This window comes from Dendrobates tinctorius, unplaced genomic scaffold (genome assembly GCF_039654945.1).
Source record: "Dendrobates tinctorius isolate UK_male_01 unplaced genomic scaffold, ASM3965494v1 ptg000075l, whole genome shotgun sequence".
In the NCBI taxonomy this organism is placed as follows: domain Eukaryota; kingdom Metazoa; phylum Chordata; class Amphibia; order Anura; family Dendrobatidae; genus Dendrobates; species Dendrobates tinctorius.
This window is the reverse complement of record NW_027361743.1, coordinates 25223600-25247659: the sequence shown is the minus strand read 5'-3', so window position 1 is coordinate 25247659 and position 24060 is coordinate 25223600. Positions and strand designations below refer to the sequence as shown.

General features: G+C 46.3%; 1 protein-coding gene across 2 annotated transcripts in view; it reads right to left on the bottom strand.

The window, feature by feature from the left end:
• The window catches only part of RNF17 (ring finger protein 17), a 585601-nt gene that overhangs the window by 398869 nt on the left and 162672 nt on the right, over positions 1 to 24060 (bottom strand). The window lies entirely within an intron of this gene.

Sequence of the window (24060 nt, the reverse complement as noted above, 5' to 3'; positions counted from 1 at the left end):
TGTATACATTACCAAAAATGTTTACTTCTCCTTCCCAGGCTATGTTACTACAACACGTAGAAATGAGCTAAACAGTTTACACACAAGCAGCTACAGAATGCCAACAGCTAAAGAGTAAGGGCCCCTTTACATTTAGCGATGCACCAGCAATCCGACCACGATACGACCCGGTCAGGATCGCTGGTACATCGCTAAGTGGTCGCTAGTGAGCTGCCACACAGGCAGATCTCACTAGCGATGTAGCGACACAGCAGCGGTCGTTATTTACCTTTCACACGCAGCGATGCTGACGTCCTCCCGCCCGCGTCCACGTGTCGCTCGTCGGCGCCAGCAGGAAGCGCCCGACGAGAAATGGACCCGGCCGATCTCGCGCGCTCAGCAACAGACAGCGGGGGAGCCGGTCGGAGGTAAGTATCACAGATAGCGATATCGCTAGCAATATCGCTGCTACATCACAAAATCGGTGACGCTTTAACGATATCGCTATGTGTAAATCCCCCTTAAAGCTAAAATGCAAGTCTTAACGGATCAGACAGGAAGGAGTCCAACTGCCCTTGGAAATCAGCCACAAGAGCCTCACCATAAAATACTGTGGAAAAAAAGTGCACCCAAACAGTGGTCTTCCACCAGATACGGGGTATCGGCATACTCAGAAGAAATTGCACAACACATTTTTGGGTCCATTTTCTCCTGTTACCTTAGTGAAAATTAAAAAATTTTCGGCTAAAGGAGCATTTTTGTGGAAAAATCTAAGTGTTCTGATTTTATCCTTCCACATTTCTTTAATTCCTGTGAAGCACTTAAAAGTTTAATACACTTCTTGAATGTGGTTTTGAGCACCTTGGGCCGTGCACTTTTTAAAATGGTGCCACTTTGGCTATTTTCTGTCACATAGGCCACTCAAAGTCACTTCAAATGTGATGTGGTTCCTTAAAACGGGGGTTTTGTACATTTTGTTGGAAAACTGAATAATTGCTGATAAACGTTTAACCCTTTTAACTTCCAAACAAAAAAAATACAATTAAAAAATGATGCTGATGTAAAGTAGACATGAGAGAAATGTTATTTATTAACTATTTTGTGTAACATTAGGGCATAAAAATTTTAAGTTTGAAAATTGCAAATTTCACCAAAATTTCTGATATTTTCACAAATAAATGCAAGAAATATTCACCTATATTCAATATAGTCACCAAGAAAACCATTGGTAACACATTATGCACTTAAGTTTTAAAATCCTGCAGTGCCCGCGAGGTCCCCCTGCTCAAGAAGGCATATGTGCAGGCCCGTCTGAAGTTTGCCAATGAACACCTGGATGACTGAGTGATTGGGAGAAGGTGCTGTGGTCAGATGAGACAAAAATTGAGCTCTTTGGCATTAACTCAACTCGCCGTGTTAGGAGGAAGAGAAATGCTGCCTCTAACCCAAAGAACACCGCCCCCAATGTCAAGCATGGAGGTGGAAACACTATGTTTTGGGGTATTTCTCTGTTAAGGACAAAGACTACTTCACCGCATCCATGGGAGAATGGATGGAGCCACGTACCGTAAAATCCTGAGTGACAACCTCCTTCCCTCCACCAGGACATTAAAGATGGGTCGTGGCTGGGTCTTCCAGCAAGACAATGACCCAAAACATGCAGCCAAGGCAACAAAGGAGTGGCACAAAAAGAAGCACATTAAGGTCATGGAGTGGCCTAGCCAGTCTCCAGACATTAATGCAATAGAAAACTTATGGAGGGAGTTGAAGCTCCGAATTGCCAAGCGACAGCCTCAAAATCTTAATTTAGATATGATCTGCAAAGAGGAGTGGACCAAAATTCCTCCTGACATGTTCGCAAACCTCATCAACTACAAAAGAACGTCTGACTGCTGCGCTTGCCAACAAGGGTTTTGCCACCAGGTATTGAGTCTTGTTTGCCAGAGGGATCAAATACTTATTTCTCACTGCAAAATGCAAAAAAAAATGTATATAGTTTATACAATGATTTTCTGGATTTTATTTTTGATACTTTAGGTCTCAATGTTAAAATTAACCTACCCTTAAAATTATAGACTGTTCATGTCTTTGTCAGTGGGTAAACTTAAAAAAAATCAGCAAGGGATCAAATACTTATTTACCCCACTGTATATGTATTAAAAAAAATAAATAATATGACAGATAGTGTTGAGAGCGAGTGTTCGCTACTTAAGTTTGCATCGGGTGCTCGGTATGCACGCAGCATCGCGGATGTCCACGTGTTTTTTTTGTTTTTTTTGTGTCTAACAGCCACTAAACATGCGGGGCGGTGACTCGAGCTTAATCACTCGAGCACCTTCAATATTCGGTGCATACCCGGGCGCCCGATGCAAACTGGAATAGCGAGCACTTGCGCTCAACACTAATGACGATATATTCAAATATGACAACCTAATGCTATCAAATTCTGTGTCGCACCTGTGGGTTCAAAATGCGCACTATACCCCGGGATAAAATCCTTGAGGGATGTGGTTTCCAAAATGGTGTCACTTGTGGGCGGTTTTCCACTGTTTAGGCACATCAGTGGCTCTCCAAATGCGACATGATGGTGTCCGCTAATTATTCCAGCAAATTTTACATTTAAAAACTCAAATTGGGCTCCTTCCCTTCCGAGTCCTGCCATGCACCCAAACGGTGGATTACTCCCACCACACAGATAAAATATTGGCACACTCAGGAGAAATTGCACAACAAATTTTGGGGTCCATTTTCTTCCGTTAACCTTGTGAAAATTAAAAATGTTTGTGTCGTAAGTAAATTTTTTGTGAAAAAAAGTTAAATGTTTATTTTTTTCCTTCTCCATTGCTTCAGTTCCTGTGAAGTAACTGAAGGGTTAATTAACTTCTTGAATGTGGTTTTGAGTATCTTGAGTGGTGCAGTTTTTAGAATGGTGTCATTTTTGGGTATTTTCTGTCATACAGACCCTTCAAAGTCACTTCAAATGTGAGGTGGTCCCTAAAAAAAATGGTTTTGTAAATTGTGTTGGAAAAATGAGAAATCGCAGATCAGCTTTTAACCCTCAACTTCCTAAGGAAAAAAAACAAACACTTTCAAAAATTGTACAGCAGACATGTGGGAAATGGTATTTATTAACCATTTTCTGTGACACATCTCTGCGATTTATCCCCTTACTGCCATTGGACGGAATAGTACGTCCAATCACAGTACCCCCGCTTTGATGAGGGCTCCGGCGGTAAGCCCGTATCAAAGTCAGGACATGTGCCCGCAATAGGCGCAGGTGGAATCGCAATCCACCCGCACCTATAAACTAGTTACATCCCGCTGTCAAACGCTGACAGCGGGAATTATCCAGCGCCTCCGGCCACTGGGACAGAAATACGCGCATCGCTGACCCCCGATCATGTGATCGAGACCTCTATGGTTGTTGATGAGGCATTGCTATGAGCGCCACCCGGCTCTGCTCATCGCGTATATGTCGCAGAGCCGATCGAGTAGTGGATGCTTCTAGCCTCCCATGGAGGAGGAAAAGGTTTTAAAAAAAAATATGAAAAAAAATAAAAATTTAACAGTTTAAATCAACCCCTGTCACCATATTCAAAACAAAATCACACATACACATTAGGTATCGCCGAGTTCAGAATTGCCCAATCAAAAAAAGAGGCTTAACCCGATCGCTAAACGGCATAGCGGGAAAAAAAAAAAAGAACCAAAATGCCAGAATTACTTTTTTTTGGTCGCTGTGACATTACATTAAAATCCAATAACAGGCGATCAAAAGATCATATCTGCACATAAATGTTATCCTTAAAAACGTCAGCTCGGGGCGCAAAAAATAAGCCTTCACCCAACCCCAGACCACGAAAAGTAGAGACAATACGGGTATTGAAAATGGCGCAATTTTTTTTTAGCGAACTTTGGAATTTTTTTTCACCACTTAAGATAAAAAAAGAACCTAGACATGTTTGGTGTCTATGAACTTGTAATGACCTGGAGAATCATAATGGCATGTCAGTTTTAGCATTTAGTGAACCAAGCAAAAAAGCCAAACAAAAAAAAAAGTGTGGGATTGCACTTTTTTTTTTTTTTTTTTTTTGCAATTTCAATTTTTTTTCCTGTCTCCAAGTACACAACATGCTAATACCAATAAAACCAATGATATAGTTTAAAATTACAACTCGTCCCGCAAAAAATAAGCTCTTACACGGCCATACTGATGGAAAAATAACAAAAAGGTATGGCTCTGGGAAAAAGGGGAGCGAAAAACGAAAACGCAAAACCGAAAAAAGCCCCCGTCATTAAAGGGTTAAGGGCATAAGAATTTAAAGTTTGAAAATTTCTGCTTTTTTTCCTCAAAAAAAAAAGCAAGTCATATTGAAGAAGTTTTACCACTAACATGAAGTACAATATGTCACCAAAAAAACAATCTCAGAAGCGTTCCAGAGTTATAACCACAAAGTGACAGTGGTCAGAATTGTAAAATTTGGCTCATACTTTAAGGGGTTAAACCAACCAAATAGTAAATGCCAAAAAAAGGGAAGACATGAATTAGTCTCTGGTTAACGAAAGCACTTTCACCAAAATTCTCTCGACAGTTTCGCACAAATGGGCGGAGCTGGGCTGGGGAAGTGGAGGAGGCATGGCGCTACAACTATTTCCGTAACACAAGAAATCTTACTCCAGTCACCGCCACGGCTTACGGCGGACTGTTATCGTTAGCAGTGCTCAAGTCACGTCGATAGTGTTGCGGTCAATATCAGGGCTTATTGGCTCTGCAGAGTTGAGGCGCAAGCTGCTGAGCTCAGCTATTGGGTGCAACACTGTTGATGGGACATCAGCGCTGCCAACAATAACGGACACCGGGCGCCGAGAGACTCAGGACTGAAAGAAGGTGAGTGAAGGCCAGTTAGGTTTTGCTTAGAACAAACACTGCAGTCGGGGGACAGGGGTTTTTAGAAACTGGACCACCCCTTAAACACTGCAAATCAATGGTTTTACATAAAAGCCTCTCTACCTGCAATTGTTTGCAAAAGCTACAGTCAGATGACAGACCACTCTTGCACCCACAACATTTCTCCACAGTGCATGTACTGTTTACGAGAGAATTACAGAGATGTAAACTGAGGGAGGGACTACAGCCTGCAGCATCCTTAGCCTAAAAGTGAGAACCGAGGTCGTATCCATATCTAACCTATAGTGGTTAAAAAAGGTGGAAGGAGATGACCAGGTGGCCGCCTTACATATCTGGTCAATTGACACTCCAGATCTCTCCGCCCAAGATGATGCCATGGCACGAGTGGAATGTGCCCTCAGGTTCTGTGGAGGTGCAGATGTTATTGCTACCAAAAAAGCTGTCTTAAGGGATATAATCTTTAATGAGGCTGAATCCAGAGGTTCGAATGGCTTCTCTGTCATAGCTGCAAGGACTAAATTTAAGTCACATGGTATACATTTATCCCTGTATATGGGTCTGGATCTACTAGCAGCTTTGATGAATCTAGTCACCCAGTAGTTGCTGGCAATATCACAGGTAAACAGGGCCCCCAAGGCTGAAACCTGCACTTTTAAAGTACGCGTGGAAAGACCCAACTCGAGACCCCTCAGAAGGAATTCTAGAATCTGTTTCGTGGGTATTCCATCCCTGAGATTAAACTCAGAGGTGGACAGGAATCGCCTCCAGGTTCTAGCATAGATATCTGTAGTAATCTGCTTCCTGCTCTTCAGAAGGGTATTAATTAAATTTTGGGAGAAACCTCTATCCCTCAACAGTGCCCTCAAACTCCACGCTGTCAAATGGAGTCCCGTTACTTGCGGATGGTTGACTGGCCCCTGGTAGAGAAGATTCGGATGGTTCGGCAGTACCCAGGGATCGCATACTGACATGGTCCTCAACCATGCGAACCAGGTCCTCCTGGGCCAGAATGGGGCAATTAATATGACTCTTGCTCGATCTTCCCTGATCTTTCTCACCACCAGAAGTAAGAGGGCTAACGGTGGAAAGGCATATGCCAGGGAGAAATCCCATTTTATTAGGAAAGCGTCCACTGCCAGTGGATTTTCCCTGGGGTTCAGAGAGCAGAACTTTTTTACTTTCCTGTTTTCTTTGCTGGCAAAGAGGTCTACCGCCGGCTGACCCCATCTGCGGACAATCTGGTTGTAAACGTCCGTGTTTAAAACCCATTCTCCTTGCCTTAGCGCCCTGCGGCTTAGAAAGTCTGCCTTCGTGTTGTCTTTCCCTCTGATATGGAGCGCAGTTAAAGATTGAAAATTTCTCTCAGCTACTTGAAACAGACGTTCGGTTACCAGCATCAGGGCCCCGGAGCGTATTCCACCTTGGTGGTTGACATAGGCTACTGCTACCTGGTTGTCCGAGAGGATCCTCACATGATGACCCTGTAAGTACATAATGAGCTTTTTAACTGCCAACTCAAATCGCCAACAGCTCCATCTGGTTAGACGAGGTCTCAGTTTTGGAGTCCCATTGTCCTTGGACCACTATGTCCCCCATATGGGGCCCCCAACCCGAGGGGCTAGCATCTGTGGTTATTATGCGGGTAATCTGCGTCACCCAGGGCACCCCTGAGGATAAGTTGTTCTTGTCAAGCCACCATCTAAGAGATGTAAGGGTCAAAGGGCTCAATGATATCTGACTTTGTAGAGACCCCTTTAAAGGCCCTGTCGCTAACTAGGACGTCCTTCGGAAGGGATCTAGTGTGAAACTGCGCTCACCTGACTGCTGGCATACATGAGGTCAGAGAACCTAACAGTGACATGGCTTGCCCGAGGGTCATGCAGGGTTTATCAATCGCCCGAAGTACCTGCTGTTGTATGTGTACAAACTTATCTGATGGCAGAAGACACTGCTGGGTTTCTAAATTTAACAGTAAGCCTAGGAATTTTTGGACTCTTAGGGGCTGAAATCGGGATTTCTCGTAATTTATTATCCACCCGAGGTGCTCTAGTCTGGACTTAGTCCTTTCTATCTGAGATAGACAATGGTCCACCGAATTCCCCACAATCAAAAAATCGTCCAAGTACGGGACAATCAGGACATCAGCCTCCCGTAGATGAGCCATGACTTCGGCCACTATCTTCGTAAATACCCGGGGGGCTGCTGAGAGACCAAAAGGTAGAGCCCTAAACTGAAAATGACGGATTAGCCCGTCCACTGAAACTGCCACTCTCAGGAACTGCTGGAAGTCTGCGTGGATAGGCACATGATAGTACCCTTTAAACAACATATTTATTGATGAACTGATAGACTCCATCTTAAAGGTTCTGTTAACCAAGAATTCTTTAAGGGAACGTAAATTAATAATGGTCCTGAATGATTTATCCGGCTTTTGGATCAGGAACAGGGGAGAGTCGAAGCCTCTACCTCTCTCAGATTCCGAAACCTCCACAAGGACCTTTTTTAGGCATAGACTCAAGACTTCTGCTTCTAAAGCAGTTTGTTCAAGTGGCGACCGTAAGGGAGTTAGTTTAAAGGTATCTCGAGGAACATAACTAAACTCCAGCTTGAGTCCGGTGGATATTACTTTCCGCACCCAGTCAGTATTGGTGATCCGCAGCCATGCTGGAAGGAAGCCTGACAGTCTACCCCCCACAGGAATCGCTAGTCATTGTCCCGGTTTCTTTCGCTCTCTTGAAGAACGCCTGAACATAAAGCCCGTACCTCATCTTCTATCCTCCCATCTGGAACGGTCTCTATTAGGCGATGGGTTGCGCCTTCTTCCCCGACCAAATTTCCTTCTATTGAACGAACGTCGGTAGGATGCGGACCACAGATTAGAGAACTTCTTGCTGTCCCCTGCTTTATCAAGCAACTCATCCAGGACTGTTCCAAACAAATATTCTCCTTCGCACGGGATAGTGCAGAGTTCTGACCTGAGTAAGATGTCTCCAGGCCAGCATTTTAGCCACAGGGCTCTACGAGCCGCATTGGAAAGTCCTGCTGCCCTAGCATCCATTCTAACCGCATCAGCTGAGGCATCCGCTAGGAAGGCTGTGGCCCCCTGGATTACTGGTAGGGCACCCAAAATTGTCTGTCTAGACCTCCCCTGTTTTAATTCAGACTCTAGTTGGTCTAACCAGACCATTATGGACCTGGCCGTACATGTTGAGGCTACTGCTGGTCTTAGGGAACCGGCTGCTATCTCCCAGTTTCCTTTAATGAAGGTATCTGCCTTCCTGTCTAGGGGGTCGTAAGGGTCCATATGTCCTCGAAGGGTAGTGAGGCTCTTTTTGATGCATGGGCGATTGTCACATCCAATTTAGGGGCTTTGTCCCAAGTGTTAACCGCCGGATCATCAAAAGAATATCTACGTTTGAGGGCTGGTGGTAGCGAACCTCTCTTCTCTGGTTTCTTCCATTCTCTACGAATTAGTTCCTGAACTTTCTAGTTCAAAGGGAAGACCCTTCGCTTTTTCTGATCCAGCCCCCCGAACATGACGTCCTGCATGGATAACTGTGGTTTGGGCTCCTCCACCTCCATTGTTCCTCTCACCGCCTTTACCAGTTTGTCCACCCAGTCTAGCGGCAGACAGAACCGACCGGAATCCTCTTCCTCCGAGGAGGACGAGGGGGATGAGCCAGAGGGGGTCCTTATTTCTCCTCCATTCCACCGAGGAATCTGACTCCATAGGGTCCATAACCCTTGAGCTCCCTTCTTGGGACAGGGATTTTAGGGTTTCTCTCAGATCTGCCCTGACTATGTCTTTTAGGCTTGCAGAGATTTTAGGCGATTCCTCCGCCACCGTCTGGATACAGGGGGGACAACTTTTTGCGCATGAGTCCGGTAGTGGGCATGCACAGAGAGCGCATTCTCTATGTTATGCCTTACTCGTGGCCTTCTTCCCCGAAGCATGAGGGGGATTTTTTTCAGTCGATGCTCCCGTCCGTCTGGAGGAGCTTTTATGACTGGATTGGTCACTTCGTTTGGCACGCTCCTTACTATCCCGTAATTCTTTTTTCTTTTGCTTGACCTACTGAAGGTCTTTTAGGGGCGGCAGCGATGATAGTCGCTGTCGCTCTTCTTGTTCGCTCTCCATCATTGGGTGCAATAATGTGGCCAGAAGCATGGAACCCACCTTGGGCCCTGCTTAAATACCCCTTCTCCGGTCAGCAGGCATGCCGCGCCCCCCCCCCCGATTGGTCTCCCACCCCCCCTCAGCTGGCGCAGCTATCACCCGGTGAGTCGGCGTTTACTGGGCACTTGTTCCGATGGGCGCCGCCATCTTGGATTCTTCGCGTCTGCGCAGTGACGCCGCTAACCCGGAAGCACCCCAGGCTCCGCCCCCGCAGACACTTCCTGTGTATCAGGGAGTCAAGCGGGACGCCCGGGCATCCTCCTGCAGCGCCTCCAGGTCCCGGACACCACTCGGTTGCGCTGGAAACACCGACTCCAGCCACTGCGCCGCTGGAGCAGGGAGACCCCGGGGGCCATACTCACCGGCGGCGGCTTTTCTTAACGGAGGCGGATATCCTTCGGACTCCGCTCCCTGCTGCGAACGCCACTGCCGTGCAGCCCAGAAAGGTCCACCGTGGCATCTCCAGGAGCTCCGCACCTGGCCGAGACCCCCCCGGTACCTGCGTCGGCCAGTCGGCCTGTGATCCATTCGGACTTCTGTAGGATCCCGTCCACTCAGGAACAGGAAACCAACTGATGCGTGGGAGAGGTGCCGCCCTTTTTGTCTGTAGGTTTCCTGTTCCTCAAGGGCGGATCCCCTCTCTCGTGGTGCTGTCATGGGAGTCCGAATAAATTATGACATTGCTTTGTTGGGGTACAATGCGTAGTAAAAATGACCTGGCCATAGGATTCTCCTTGTCAGTTTCAATACAGAGATACCAAAATGGCAGTTATTTTATGTATATTTTAGTTGTAAAGAAAAAAAAAAAAGTCGGAAATTAGTATTAAAAAAATTTTTAAGACCTGTGACATTTTCACTTTTCCGTCAATGAAATGGTATGAGGGATTATTTTTTTGTGAGGCACGCAATGTTTTTATTGAGACAATTTGGGGATAGATTTGACATTTTGTTCACGTCTTACAGTATTTTTTGAGTTGTTATAGCTACCAAAAAACTGCAATTTTCACATTTTATTTTTTTTTTCCTTTACTGTGTTTACCAATCTGGTTTATTTTAAATTTTGATAGATCAAATTTTTATGGATGCGGTTTTTTCACGTGTATTATTTTTAAAAATTTTACATTTAATGGTAGAAAAGAAGGGTGAACCCAACAAACAGCTTGTGATTGTCACACAGCTGCGGCGCCGAACAGCTGATTATTGGGAGCGCTCCAGGTATCCGGGCTACCGATGCAGCTATTCAGTAAGCATTATAGCTATTCGGATAAGAAGATACTTGAAGCTATTCACTCATCCCTAGTTAAAATAGAACTCTTTTGCCTCAATGATCAAAGGTATGTGTGGAGAAAAAGGCACAGAAATTCAGAAAAAGAACTTCTCGCCAACCATTAAAGGGGTTGTCTACTACTTGGTCAACACCTTCTCGACCAAAATATTTGGCCCCCATAAAATAATGACGCTTACGCCAGGATCAGACTTGTGAGCGTGATGCAAGAAACTCGAGCGAGTCTCTCGCATCGATACCCGGCACTGCCGCTGGCAGTCGGGACTGGAGTGTGCGGCTGCGTAGAAATACATACAGCGGCACATTCCAGTCAGAGTGCCGGTGGCAGTGCTGGGTATTGATGAGAGAGTTTCTCACATCACACTCGCAACTGTGACCCCCTGGCCTTATACTCACCTTAGGTGCAGGCGCCATTCCCGCAGGTGTGTGCACTTGCACTCCGGGGCTCCTGTGCGATTGTGACATGTGATGTCAGCACTCACTCAGCGCTGGCATCACTGTCCCCAACTTCGGACAAATCGAATATGAAGAGGAAGTCCGGGCTGCAGTTGATCGAGACTTCATGTTCAATTTAACACAAGGTGAGGACAGTGAAGGTTTTACAATGGCCTCACAGTCCCCTGATCTGAACATCACTGAAAATCTGTGGCTAGTCCTCAACATGGCAGTGTATGCAAGACAACCCAGGAATCTCACAGAACTGGAAGAATTTTACAAGGAAGAATGGATGAAAATCCCTCATACAAGAATTGAAAGATTCTAAGCTGACTACAAACAGCGTTTATAAGCTGGGATACTTTCAAAAGGGGGTTCTGTTAGGTACTACCCATGCAGGGTGCCCAAACTTTTGCATCTGCCCATTTTCCATTTTGTAATTTTTAAAACGTAAAAATGAAAAGATTTTTTTTGCCTAAAATACAAAAGGAAATGTGTCATTTTTAACCCCTTTCTGACATATGACGTACTATCCCGTCCATGTGCCCTGGGACTTAATTCCCAAAGAAGGGATAGTACGTCATAGCAATCAGCGGCGCTCACGGGGGGAGCGCCGCTGATCGCGGCCAGGTGTCAGCTGATTGCGGCCAGGTGTCAGCTGATTATCACATCTGACACCAAGCACTATGTGTCGGGCGGTCACGGACCGCCCTCGGCACGTTAACCCCTGGCATACTGCGATCAAACACGATCGCAGTGTACCGGAGATTTAGGGAAGCATCGGCAGGGCGGGGGCTCACTCCGTGCTTCCCTGAGACCCCCGCAGCGGCGCGATGTGCAGCGCTGCTGCGGGGGGCCTCCTTCCTTGCAGGTCCCCGGATCCAAAATGGCGGCGGGACCTTCGGGGGCCTGCAGGGAGGCGGCTTCGTCACTGCCTGCAATGCGCAGGCATGAGGAAGCCTGTGCAGCGCCTGTGTTCAGATCGCTGATCTGTCACAGCGATCTATATGTCAGATCAGCGATCTCACACATGACAGAGATGTCACCCTTGGGACAATGTAATAAAGTTAAAAAAAAATGTGTAATTATAATTTATATAAAAAAAAAAAAAAAAAAAAAAAAAAAAAAAAAAAAAAATCGCTAAATTAAAAAAATATATTCCCTAATAAATTAATTTTTTGGAAATTAAAAAAAAATTAAAAAGTACACATATTTAGTATCGCCGCATCCGTAACAACCCGCCCTATAAAACTGTCCCATTAGTTAAGCCCTTTAGCGAACCCCTTAAAAAATAAAAACCAAAGCGAAAATTAATGCTTTATCATCATACCGCCGAACAAAAAGTGCAATAACGCGCGATCAAAAAGACGCATATAAATATCCATGGTACCGCTGAAAACGTCATCTTGTCCCGCAAAAAACGAGCCATCATACAGCATAATCAGCGAAAAAATAAAGCTATAGCTAAAGCGATGCAAAAATAATTATTATTTATATAAAATTGTTTTCATTGCATAAAAGCGCCAAAACATAAAAAAAAAAATGACAAATGAGGTATCGCTGTAACCGTACTAACCTGAAGAATAAAGCCGCTTTATCAATTTTACTGCACGCGGAACGATGTAAACGCACCCGCCCAAAAGAAATTCATGAAATGCTGGTTTTTGTTCATTCTGAGTCCCAAAAATCGGAATAAAAAAATCAATCAAAAAATGTCACATGCCCGAAAATGGTACCAATAAAAACGTCAACTCGTCCCGCAAAAAATAAGACCTCGGTGGGTCAAAATATGAAAAAATTATAGCTCTCAAAATGTGGTGAAGCAAAAACAATTTTTACAATAAAAAGCGTCTTAGGCCTGTTTCACACATCCGTCTGTTACCATCAGTCAAAATCCGCTGTTTTGCAAAAAAAACGGGTCCGCCATTTTGCTTGGTGGATCCGTTTATTCCCATTGAGTTGCATTACCGGCAGATCTTGACGGATGGTCATCCGTTGGATCCAATTTTTTGCGGATCCGCCAAAATTTTGGCGTCCGTCGACATGCCTGGACGGACAATGCAACGTTTTTTCAGCCGGCCGGATTCGCATTTTACATTACGCATGCCCGGAGGACTTGTCTCGACCGCAAATTTAACCCTAAACTCTGTTCTGGCGGCTGAAAAATTCTCTCTCTCTCAGACAGCGGTTCCTTTAAATTTCTTCCTTCGCCGGATCCGTAAAAAAAAAAGGTCCGGTGAGACACGATGTCCGTACGCAGGCGGATCCGTTTTCCGCCATTTTGGCAGATTACAACTGACAGAAAAAACTGACAGCTGCCAAACATAAAAACCTGCCATAAATAGTAAATCAAACCCCCCTTTATCACCCCCTTAGTTAGGGGGGGAAAAAAAAAAAATGTATTTATTTCCATTTTCCCATTAGGGCTAGGGCTAGAGGTGTGATGGGGTTAGGGTTGGAGTTAGAATTGGGAGGTTTCCACTGTTTTGGTACATCAGGGGCTCTCCAAACGCAACATGGCGTCCGATCTCAATTACAGCCAAAAAAGTCAAATGGCGCTGCTTCCCTTCCGAGCTCTGCCATGCGCCCAAATAGTCGTTTACACCCACATATGGGGTATCAGCGTAATCAGGACAAATTGCACAATAACTTTTAGGGTCCTGTTACCCTTGGGAAAATAAAAATTGGGGGTGAGAAGATCACTTTTGTGGAAAAAATATGATTTTTTAATTATACGGTTGTACAGTGGGGCAAAAAAGTATTTAGTCAGTCAGCAATAGTGCAAGTTCCACCACTTAAAAAGATGAGAGGCGTCTGTAATTTGCACCATAGGTAGACCTCAACTATGGGAGACAAACTGAGAAAAAAATCCAGAAAATCACATTGTCTGGGGGTTTTTTTCATTTTATTTGCATATTATGGTGGAAAATAAGTATTTGGTCAGAAACAAAATTTCATCTCAATACTTTGTGATATATCCTTTGTTGGCAATGACAGAGGTCAAACGTTTTCTGTAAGTCTTCACAAGGTTGCCACATTCCTCCATGCAGATCTCCTCTAGAGCAGTGATGTTTTTGGCTTTTCGCTTGGCAACACGGACTTTCAACTCCCTCCAAAGGTTTTCTATAGGGTTGAGATCTGGAGACTGGCTAGGCCACTCCAGGACCTTGAAATGCTTCTTACGAAGCCACTCCTTCGTTGCCCTGGCGGTGTGCTTTGGATCATTGTCATGTTGAAAGACCCAGCCACGTTTCATCTTCAATGCCCTTGCTGATGGAAGGAGGTTTGCACTCAAAATCTCACGATACATGGCCCCATTCATTCTTTCATGTACCCGGATCAGTCGTCCTGGCCCCTTTGCAGAGAAACAGCCCCAAAGCATGATGTTTCCACCACCATGCTTTACAGTAGGTATGGTGTTTGATGGATGCAACTCAGTATTCTTTTTCCTCCAAACACGACAAGTTGTGTTTCTACCAAACAGTTCCAGTTTGGTTTCATCAGACCATAGGACATTCTCCCAAAACTCCTCTGGATCATCCAAATGCTCTCTAGCAAACTTCAGACGGGCCCGGACATGTACAGGCTTAAGCAGTGGGACACGTCTGGCACTGCAGGATCTGAGTCCATGGTGGCGTAGTGTGTTACTTATGGTAGGCCTTGTTACATTGGTCCCAGCTCTCTGCAGTTCATTCACTAGGTCCCACCGCGTGGTTCTGGGATTTTTGCTCACCGTTCTTGTGATCATTCTGACCCCACGGGGTGGGATTTTGCGTGGAGCACCAGATCGAGGGAGATTATCAGTGGTCTTGTATGTCTTCCATTTTCGAATTATTGCTCCCACAGATGATTTCTTCACTCCAAGCTGGTTGGCTATTGCAGATTCAGTCTTCCCAGCCTGGTGCAGGGCTACAATTTTGTTTCTGGTGTCCTTTGACAGCTCTTTGGTCTTCACCATAGTGGAGTTTGGAGTCAGACTGTTTGAGGGTGTGCACAGGTGTCTTTTTATACTGATAACAAGTTTAAACAGGTGCCATTACTACAGGTAATGAGTGGAGGAAAGAGGAGACTCTTAAAGAAGAAGTTACAGGTCTGTGAGAGCCAGAAATCTTGATTGCTTGTTTCTGACCAAATACTTATTTTCCACCATAATATGCAAATTAAATGAAAAAAAACAGACAATGTGATTTTCTGGATTTTTTTTTCTCAGTTTGTCTCCCATAGTTGAGGTCTACCTATGATGTAAATTACAGACGCCTCTCATCTTTTTAAGTGGTGGAACTTGCACTATTGCTGACTGACTAAATACTTTTTTGCCCCACTGTACATTATAAACTTCTGTGAAGCCCATGTGGGTTCAAAGTTCTCACCACATATCTAGATAAGTTCCTTGGGGGGGGTCTAGTTTCCAAAATGGGTTCACTTGTTGGGGGTTTCCACTGTTTAGGCACATCAGGGGCTCTCCAAACGTGACATGGCGTCCGATCAGAATTCCAGCCAATTTTGCATTGAAAAAGTCACACTGCGCTCCTTCCCATCTGAGCTCTGAAATGTGAGCAAACAGTGGTTCTCCCCCACATATCAGGTATCAGCGTACTCAGGACAAATTGCACAATAACTTTTGCAGTCCGTTGTCTCCTGTTACCCTTAGGTAAAATAAAAAAAAAATTGCACCTGAAATAATTTTTTTGTGAAAAAAAGTTAAATGTTCATTTTTTTTTTATAACATTCAAAAAATTCCTGTGATGCACCTGAAGGGTTAATAAGCTTCTTGAATGTGGTTTTGAGCACCTTGAGGGGTGCAGTTTTTAGAATGGTGTCACTTTTGGGTATTTTCTATCATATAGACCCCTCAAAATGACTTCAAATGTGACATTGTACGTAAAAATAAAATGGTGTTTCAAAAATGAGAAATTGCTGGTCAACTTTTAACCCTTATAACTTCCTAACAAAAAAATGTTGGTTCCAAAATTGTGCTGATGTAAAGTAAACATGTGGGAAATGTTACTTATTAAGTTTTTTGTGTGCCGTATCTGTGATTTAAGGGCATAAAAATTCAAAGTTGCGAAATTTTCTAAATTTTCGCCAAATTCCCGTTTTTTTCACAAATAAACGCAAGTTAGATCAATGAAATTTGACCACTAACATGAAGTACAATATGTCACGAGAAAACAATGTCAGAATCACCGGGATCCATGGAAGCGTTCCAGAGTTATTACCTCATAAAGGGACAGTGGTCAGAATTGTAAAAATTGGCCCGGTCATGAACGTGCAAACCACCCTTGGGGTTAAAGGAGTTGCTGCAAAAACCAAAGTTATTCCAATATCGATTAAAATTAACCCCTTTACTTCCGAAGGTGGTTTGCACTTTAATGACCAGGCCAATTTTTACAATTCTGACCACTGTCACTTTATGTAGTTCTAACTCTGGAACACTTCAATGGCTCCTGGTGATTCTGAACTTTTTTTGTGACATATTGTACTTCAATAGTGGTAACATTTCTTCGATATGACTTGCATTTATTTGTGGGAAAAAAAGGGGGGGGATTTTTGGTACTTACCGTAAAATCTCTTTCTTGGAGTCTTCATTGGGGGACACAGGTTACCATGGGTGAATGCTGCTGTCGCTATGAGGCTGACACTATGCAAATAAGAAAAAGTTAGCTCCTCCCCAGCAGTATACACCTACCAACAGGCCCAAATTACCTCAGTTGGTGCTAAAGCAGTATAAGGAGCTACTATAAGAAACTCAACCGTAAGAACTCAACCTATGTACCAACCAAACAAGGCACATTAGCCAACACGGTACAACATTAAGGGAGGGTGCTGTATCCCCCAATGAAGGCTCCAAGAAAGATTTTACGGTAAGTACCAAAAATCCCCCTTTCTTTCTCGCTTCATTGGGGGACACAGGTTACCATGGGACGTCCAAAAGCAGTCCCCAGGGTGGGAAAGAAATGCTGAGAGAAAGGAACTTAGGTTGGCCGGTGTGAGACCGCCGCCTGCAGTATCTTCCTTCCTAAGCCTGCATCAGCAGAAGCATGAGTATCTACCTTCCTTGTAGAATTTCACGAAGGTATGGAGTGACAACCAGGTAGCGGCCTTGCAAACCTGCAAAGCCGAAGCCTGGTGACGAACAGCCCAGGAAGGTCCTACAGCCCTGGTAGAGTAAGCCCTCACCCCCAGAGGAGGCTGTTTGTCCTGGACACGGTATGCCTCCAGAACCGCTCAACGAATCCAACGAGCAATGGTGGATTTGGAGGCTGGGAACCCTTTTCGATGACCATCCGAGACGACAAACAGGGAGTCGGACTGACGGAAAGGAGCAGTCCTAGCAAGGTAGATTCGAATTGCTCTGACCAAGTCCAACTTGTGCAGGGATCTTTCCAAGGGATGAGTTGGAGAGGGACACAGAGGGCAGGACGATGTCCTCATTGATGTGAAAAGCAGAGACCACCTTAGGCAGAAAGGCCAGAACTGGTCTGAGCACTACTTTATCCTGGTGCAAAACCAGGAAAGGGGAACGGCAGGACAATGCTGCCAACTCCGAGACCCTCCGAATAGAAGTGATAGCGACTAGGAAGGCGACCATCCACGAGGAAGGAAAGAGAAATGTCCTGAATCGGCTCGAAAGGCGCACGCTGAAGAGCGCTTAAAACAAGATTCAAATCCCATGGATTGACAGGAGACTGGTAAGGAGGCGCTATATGTGAGCGACGCCCTGAAGAAAAGTCTTCACCTGGGGAAAAGAAGCTAGATCTCTTTGGAAAAGGATAGTTAGAGCGGACACCTGACCCTTTAAGGTACTGAGGGAAAGGCTGGAGTCGAGACCCGTCTGCAGAAAACCCAGAACAGAAGGAAGAGAAAAAGTCATAGGAAACAGACTGCTGTCCTCACATAACCAAAAAAAGTCTTTCCAACATCTGTGATAGATGTGAGATGACGCCGGCTTCCTTGCCTTAATCATGGTCTGGATGACCTTGTGGGAAAAACCTGAGTCTCTCAGGTCCGTGGCCTCAACGGTCATGCCATTAAATTCAGAGACTGAGAATTCGGGTGGAAGAGGGGCCCCTGCGATAAAAGATCCGGACGGTCTGGAAGCCTCCAGGGGACGTCCAAGAGCATGTTTACTAGCTCCGCATACCAGGCCCTTCGTGGCCAATCTGGAGCTACTAACAGAACGGGAACCCCTTCTGCCTTTATCTTTTTCGCGATTCTTGGTATCAGGGGAAGAGGTGGGAACAGATAAGGCAAAAACTCCTGGGACCACTGGACTGCCAGAGCATCGCAACCGATAGCCATCGGATCCCGAGACCTGGCTACGTACTGGGGAACCTTGTGGTTTGCTTGAGATGCCATGAGGTCGACGTCCGGAAAGCCCCACCTCAGACAAATTGGTGAAAGACGTCGGGGTTGAGAGCCCACTCGCCTGACACGAGCCCTTGACGGCTCAGGAAATCCGCTTCCCAGTTGTCCACACCTGGAATGTGTACGGCTGATATGGCGGGAACATGGCTTTCCGCCCAACGCAGAATCTTTGCCACCTCCAGCATGATCTGCTTGCTGCGAGTTCCGCCTTTGTGGTTTGTGCGCGCCACGGCCATGGCGTTGTCCGACTGGATGCGGACCGGCTTCCCCGCGAGGATGGGCTGCCAGCGGATGAGGGTAAGAAAGATTGCCCTGATCGCCAAGAGACTGATTGGCAAGAGAGCTTCCTGAGCATCCCAGCGGCCCTGCGCCGTGAGGTGGAGAAAAACCGCTCCCCAACCCAGGAGACTGGCATCGGTGGTGATGACCTGCCATCGAATGGGAAGGAAGGATCTCCCGCGTAGGACCGAGGTGGGAAACATCCACGAGGTTAGGGATTGCCTCACCTTGAGAGGCAAAAGCACTGGGCGGTCAAGGGAGGATGTCGTCTTGTCCCAACTAGACAGGAGGGCCAGCTGGAGAGGGCGGGATTGAAACTGGGCATACGGCACTGCTTCGAAGGAAGCAATCATCTTCCCTAGGACTCTCATGCAGAGCTGAATGGGAAGAGGGACCGGGCGCTTTAGGGCTTTGATCTCCTGTCGGAGGGAAGAAATTTTCTTCTTTGGAAGGAAAACTTGAGCTTGGCTGGTGTCGAATTCCATGCCCAGAAATACAAGACGCTGAGTTGGGATCAGGGTAGACTTCTCTTTGTTGACTATCCAGCCAATGCGATGCAGCGTGTCCAGAGTGATCTGGAGGCTGTGATTGCAGTCTCGGCGAGATGGACCCTTGATCAGGAGATCGTCGAGATAAGGGATTATAAGAATCCCCTTTGAACGAAGGATGGCCATGACCGCCGCCATGATCTTCGTGAAGACTCTGGGGGCGGACGCCAGACCGCATGGGAGAGCTGTGAACTGATAATGGCACTCCTGTATGGCAAATCTGAGGAACTTCTGATGCTGCACACAAATAGGAACATGCAAGTAAGCGTCCTGAATGTCAACAGAGCAAAGATATTCCTTCGGCTCCATGGAGGCGATCACTGAGCGCAAGGACTCCATTTGAAAATGGCGAACCCGAAGGTGACGATTCAACTGCTTGAAGTCAAAGATAGGTCGAAGGGCGCCGTCCTTTTTTGGGACTACGAACAGGTTTGAGTAAAACCCGGAAAACCGTTCGTGCCAAGGAACGGTTACGATCACTCCTGAGTTTAGGAGAGACGAGACAGCCTGGGAAAGCCCTGGGGCATGAGAGGGCTGTTTTAGTGGACAAGAAAGGAAGAAACGTCCCTTTGGGTGCGAGGAATATTCTATATTGTAGCCTGATGTGACAACCTCCCTGACCCAGGCTTCGTCAACCGTCACCAACCAAGTTTCCTTGAAAAGAAGAAGCCTGCCTCCCACCCTGGAAAGACTCCCAGGTGGGGGTGACCAGTCATTTAGAGGAAAATCTGTGGGCGCGAGAACCGGAGGGCTTAGAGAGGCGGCTCCTAGACCTCCAGCGAGGGGCATGTTTGAAGGAAGGTTTTCTTCTTTCTCCCTGAGCGGACGGACGGTCCTGTTGAGAGGATCCGCCTGAGGAAGAGAAAGGCCGAAAGGGCTGAGGGCCCTTTCTGTTGAAGGTGCGTCTTGGCCTGGATTAGGGCAGAGAAGTACTTTTGCCTCCGGTGGCATCCGAAATGATCTGGTCTAGCTTGGCCCCAAAGAGTCTGGCTCCCTGGAAAGGAAGGCCAGTGAGAGATTTTTTGGAAGCCGGATCTGCGTTCCAAGCCTTCAATCAAAGGATGCGGCGAATAGCAATAATGTTGCTGTTAGCTCTTGCTGAGCAAGCCGCAGCATCCAGGGAGGCGTTCAACAAATATTTACCAGCATGTGCAATTTGATCTGCTAAATCTGCTAGCTCCTCTGGGGGAGCTGCTGCCACAATGCCTCGACGGAGTATCTTGGCCCAGGCAGATATTGCTTTCACCACCCATGAGGAGGCAAAGTTAGGTCAAAAGGAAGTGCCTGATGCCTCAAAGGCTGACTTGGCTAAGGCCTCAATCTGTCTATCCCGTAGTGTCCTTGAGAGATGCCGCATCGAGAATGGACAGGACTGTTTGAGATGCTAAACGTGAAATCGGCGGGTCCACCTTAGGAGATTCTGACCATTTGCTAACGAGGTCAAGACTAAAGGGGTAAAGGATGTCCAGATGTTTTCTTCCCTGGAAGCGTTTTCCGGGGTTTTCCCAGTTTCTAGAGGTAGTGATATCAAAGTCGTTGTGATTGGGAAAAAGCTTGGAAGGGCGTTTTACCCGTTTGAAAGAAACGGATTGGTCCTGAGCAGTAGCATTTTCCTCCTTAATTTCGAGCGTTTGTACAATAACCGAAATAAGGCTATCTACCATGTCCTACGTTCTAGAGGTGTGATCTGCGTCAGATTCTGACAGAGAGGCTACGTCTGACCCGACATCCGCCTCCGAGGAGGGGGAACGGGCAGAGAGGGGCACCCTTGGTGCTGCCGAATCTGAGGAAGAGCTAGGCAGCGCCCGCTTCCTAGTCCATTCTCCTGATCTGTCCTTGGGAAGGTCATGGTCAGAGGCGTGCGAGTCACCGTGAGAGGTGTTCGGTGCACCGGTGGCAGCAGAGGGATGTGGCATACATTCCAGGACCTGTACCAGGGACTGAGATTTTGGTGAGGTCTGAAACCGATTGAGACATGGCAACGGTCAGACCTGAAACAGACAGACATGGCAACGGCCCACTCAGGAGGTGGGGGGTGTTCTCATCCCGGGTATAAGGCTGAGTGCAGACGTACTTTTTAGCCCTGCGGATTTTTCCGCGTAGAATGGAAGAAATCCGCAGGTCAAATGACCTGCATTTTTCCTGCGGATTTGTTCAATTTTTCATGCGGTTTTATTGCGGTTTTTGTGCGGTTTTCCACTGCGGTTTTCCCCCTGCGGATTTGGTGACAGGGGAGATGGAAAACCGCACAAAAGTAGTAACATGCTGCGGATTTTGTACAGGCGGAAAAATCCGCAGCGTCTGCACAGCGTTTTTTTTTCCCCATTGATTTTAAGGCTACTGTACATCACAATGCAGATATGCAACGTTTCTGCGCAGTAAAATCCGCTGCGGAACCGCAGCAAATCTGCATCGTGTGCACACAGCCTTAGAGGAGTCCTGAGGCGCTGACATGGTGGAAGGACTGCAGGACGAGCAAAAAGGGAATGGCTGGCCTGAAGCCCACTTTCTCTTACAGCGGGCACAAGCGTAGTGGACTACCGTAGGGATATAGGCAGAGGCCCCTGCAGAATTGGGCATAGGTAGAGTCTAAGTGAATACTGCAGCATAACGCTATGGAGGTGATACTGCTGAGGAGAGATAACAGCCAGTCAGGGTAATAAAAGAGCCTACCAGGCACCCAGCGATGCAGCAGCGCAGGTAACCAAGTCCCCTGCCGGAACACAGATGAGGCTGGTATCTGAGGTCCCAGAGAGAAGAACGCTGCAGGAGCACAAGATGGAGGCTCTGCAGTCTGAGCCACGAGAAAAGCAGGATGGAGGGCGGGGTTAACATCCTAGGCACCTCTAGTAATTGGCCAGACAGACCAAGAGTGCCAAAAAGAAGGGGGGTGTCCGGCCAGGGAACACGAAAGCGGCGTCCTGATAGGCTGGCCCGCCGGAGGGGGGGTGGCCAGCGTGCTATGAAAGTAAAGGGAGAGACAGGACATAGGAACAGGCAGAGGGATGGGCCTGGCGCTGGAGAATGAAAGGAAGGCACCGATTGGCTGACGCCGGCCAGGAGGCGTGCCCAAAGGGTCGGAGGGGGCGTGGCCTAACCGGAGAACAGCCCAGAGGAAGAGGGTTGTAAGAAGAAAGTGTCAGGCAGTGAGCGCTATGTGAAGAAAAAGGCGCGGAATTTGAACCTGAATAGAGAAGCAGGGGCTGCAGTGGCTTACTGGTGGGTGCTGCAGGGGCTTAGCGGTCGAGGGAGGCCTACTTTCCTGTCTCTTGAATCCAGCTCCTCTTCATAGCTGAGGATGACATCAGGAGCCCTCGGCGAAGAGGGTCCTGGGAAAACAATCCTCCTTCCAGCACCGTGTACCGACGGCGTAGAAGACGGTGTCACCCCTTAAGAATAGGGGGGGAAGGCCACCACCGGTGACCACCGTCTTCCTCTCAGCGCCCTCCAAGGAGAGGGGTGAGGAGGGGAATAGGCAAGGACTGGCCACCGAGAGTCGCCCTGAAACACCCTTACGGGGGGACAGGGGACAAAGTCCTGCCAGCAGGTCCGAGAGTAGGCGATGTGGGTGACACCACACTGCTCTCTCGGTTGCTTAAATGTGGGATAACAGGGTGAGCATTCTGCACCCTGTTACCCGACAAGCTGTATCTGAAAAATAAAGGTGAAAAGATTAATAATACACACAAAACCTGTAAAGAAAAAATACTGCGCATCTGGTGTTAGATCCAGGTCTGCCTCCTTCAGACACTAAGCAAAAACTGGGGTAATTTGGGCCTGTCGGTAGGTGTAAACTGCTGGGGAGGAGCTAACTTTTTCTTATTTGCATAGTGTCAGTCTCCTAGCGACAGCAGCATACACCCATGGTAACCTGTGTCCCCCAATGAAGCGAGAAAGAAAAGAAATTTGGATAAAATTTCGCAATTTTCAAACTTTGAATTTTCATGTCCTTAAATCACAGAGATATATTGCACAAAATATTTAAGTAACATTTCCCATATGTCTACTTTACATCAACACAATTTTGGAACCAAAATCTTTTTTTTAGAAAGTTACAAGGGTTAAAAGTTGACCTGTGATTTTTCATTTTTCCAATAAAATTTACAAAACCATTTTCTTTTAGGGACCACCTCACATTTGAAGTCACTTTGAGGGGTCTATAAGACAGAAAATATCCAAAAGTGACACCATTCTAAAAACTGCACCCCTCAAGGTGCTCAAAACCACATTCAAGAAGCTAATTTTTGGTATGTGAGGAAAAACAAAAATGAACATACAACTTTTTTCACACAAAAAATTACTTCAGATCCAAGTTTATTTTGACAAGTGTAACAAGAAAAAGTGGACCATAAAATTTGTTGTACAATTTCTCCTGAGCATGTCAATATGACTCCATATGAGGGAGAAAACTACCCTTTCAGTGCATGGCAGGGCTAGGAAGGGAAGGAGCATCATTTGACTTTTTAATGTTAAATTTCCTGGAATCATTAGCGGACGTCATGTCCCATATGGAGAGCCCCTGATATGCGTAACTATTGGAAATCCCCCAAAAGTGACCCCATTTTGGAAACTAGACAAATGTATTTAGATATGTGGTGAGTACCTTGAATCCCCAAGTGCTTCACAGAAGTTTATAACGTTGCGCTGTGAAAATAAAAACTTAAACGGGGGGGGGGGAAATCACATTTTCCCCCCACAAAACTGAGTATCACAGCTGATTCTTTTAATGAGATAAAACATTTCCAATGTCTGTTTTAAAATAATGTTACACCACAAAGAATCAGCTGTGAACCCCTGCAGAGAATCAGCTGTGATTCCCTGCAGAAATGTCTGTACACTCCCCCCACCCGGCCAGTAGGTGAGGTATAAGACCATGTCCCTCTATGGTCAGACACGGCCATTACACAGTACACAGCAGGGACACATTCATAAGATTATCTCAGGACATGAACATTTTCTTTTTTAAGCACATCTAGTTGTGAAAGTGATTATTCCAATGATTCCAATATATACTGATTAAAATGAACTTTTGCTTGTGGGAAAACTACTAACCTTAAGCGTTTTAAGCACTTCACGACAT